The sequence below is a fragment of the Uranotaenia lowii genome, chromosome 1, assembly GCF_029784155.1.
Source record: "Uranotaenia lowii strain MFRU-FL chromosome 1, ASM2978415v1, whole genome shotgun sequence".
Classification (NCBI taxonomy): domain Eukaryota; kingdom Metazoa; phylum Arthropoda; class Insecta; order Diptera; family Culicidae; genus Uranotaenia; species Uranotaenia lowii.
In genome coordinates, this window is record NC_073691.1 from 179,455,625 (window position 1) to 179,457,393 (window position 1,769).

The 1,769-nt window shown below is 38.9% G+C and overlaps 1 long non-coding RNA gene across 1 annotated transcript; it reads left to right on the forward strand.

Moving 5' to 3' along the window:
• The first annotated feature begins 801 nt into the window (after positions 1 to 801).
• Positions 802 to 1,374, forward strand: LOC129738721 (uncharacterized). The gene is made up of 2 exons (XR_008735618.1): positions 802 to 1,081; positions 1,154 to 1,374. It is a non-coding gene; the product is annotated as an uncharacterized LOC129738721 (long non-coding RNA).
• The last annotated feature ends 395 nt before the right edge of the window (positions 1,375 to 1,769 follow it).

The following is a 1,769-nucleotide window of genomic DNA, read 5'->3' on the forward strand; positions in this document are numbered from 1 at the left end:
AAGCCTAAAATACGATTTAAAATCTGCTGCTGGCAACCTTATCCTTAATTCCGCAGCCCGTGGTGTAGAGGACAGACTTCAAGTCTTCTAAGCCAGTGGGCATGAGATCGAATCCCGGTCACGGCATACAAAGTACACTTTCTGTGGGTTGGTGGTTTTAGCATTTGTAAGATGCTAGCTATCATATCCTCGAAAGATGTACGCTTAGAGTTAAGAAAAAGGCATCTCTTCAAGGAAACATCACGTTTCATTGAGATCCTGTATGTGTTTGTGTTCGTTTTCTAAAAAAAAATAAAATAAAAAAAAATCAGCTTTCTTGGACACTAAGTGAAATTTTTTGAGCATTCCGTGGCAGATCTACGGTATTTTCCTGAAGCATGTTTTTCGGCAGTGTTCCGAATATCACTCAATTCTCATGAGAGACACTGAAACGTTTTCAACAGCGAAAGCAAAACCTAAATTGTCGGTTGGTTTATCTCCCAGTGAGGAAAAGATTGTGTTCGACAGCGCTGCTCCGAGAATCAAAGAAATAAAATTTGAAAGAGAGACGTTTCTTCTCCAGTTGGAATTCTCAACTGAGTGAGAAGCTACCTGATTTTCAGTTTCTTTTTTCAGTCAATAACTTTTCTTGCTCAATCACTCACTCACTCACTCGTTTACTGATCGATGATCGAATGCTGTCTGCCTGATACATCTTGCTTTGTTGTTGCTGTTGTTGGGGAGGATTAAAATAGTCATTCAAACACGCAGGCAGTACGTATGAACATACACACAAAACTTTCGGGGCTCCACTTAGCAAAATTTCACTGTTACTTTCCGTTAGCAAAAATATTTTTTTACCGTCGATTTAGCAAAAAGCTAAATTTACTTGATTTTAGTAGTTTCAAAGTTTATCTTGCTTGATTTTAGTAAAACGAAGATTGTTTAGCCGCTTTGTGTACAGACAGCAGCCGCCGCGTGTTGGGAGGAAAAAAACAAACTGACACGATTGAGCGCGGTTCCGAAAGTTCGATTCTGGTGGTTCTAAAGGTGGCTAAGTCAACTACGATATACTAGCCTAATCGACGCTGGAAGCGTACAGGTAGGGTCAATTATAAATTATTCAGATTTTCCAACTTTTTAATTTCAAAACGGTTTATTATTTTTCTACCAGGTTACAACTTCAAAAAGAAATCCTCAACAGTCTGGAAATGGAAAGGGCCGAGATTGAAAATTCAACGAGCTCCATCCGACGCACAACTTGGTGCATTCGTTGGTAAGAATGGCATTGCATTTCGCTCGCCGGAAAGTGCGTCCCCAGGATCGGAACTTCTGTTTTACAAAGTGTTAAAATTTTTTGGAAAAGTGTGAACAATAAATTAAAAGTGAATGAAATTTGAGTATTGTATTTAATAATCAAACATTCCCCCTAAATCTCCAGAGAAAAGCCCATAAATTTTGAAATTTCAGGTCCGGCGATCTTTTTCTCCGGTTTTTGCTAGAAAAGGGAGCAAAAATTGCGGCGGCTAAATTTTTCTCTCGTTTGCTAAAATTTTAGTTCGAAAAAATTGCTAAATTGATTGCTAAGATTTTAGCTGGTCAAATTTGAGCAAAATTTTGCTAATTTTCGGCCTCGAAAGTTTTGTGTGTATGTTTCTGCCGCTTTGCCAGAAAGTACGCAGGCAGTATGAACCGATGCAAGGCCGCATCGATTGAGTTTGAGTGAGTGAGTGAGTGGATTTTCGAATTGGATCTTGTATCAGTCAGTGTCTCAATCACTTCTGATACAC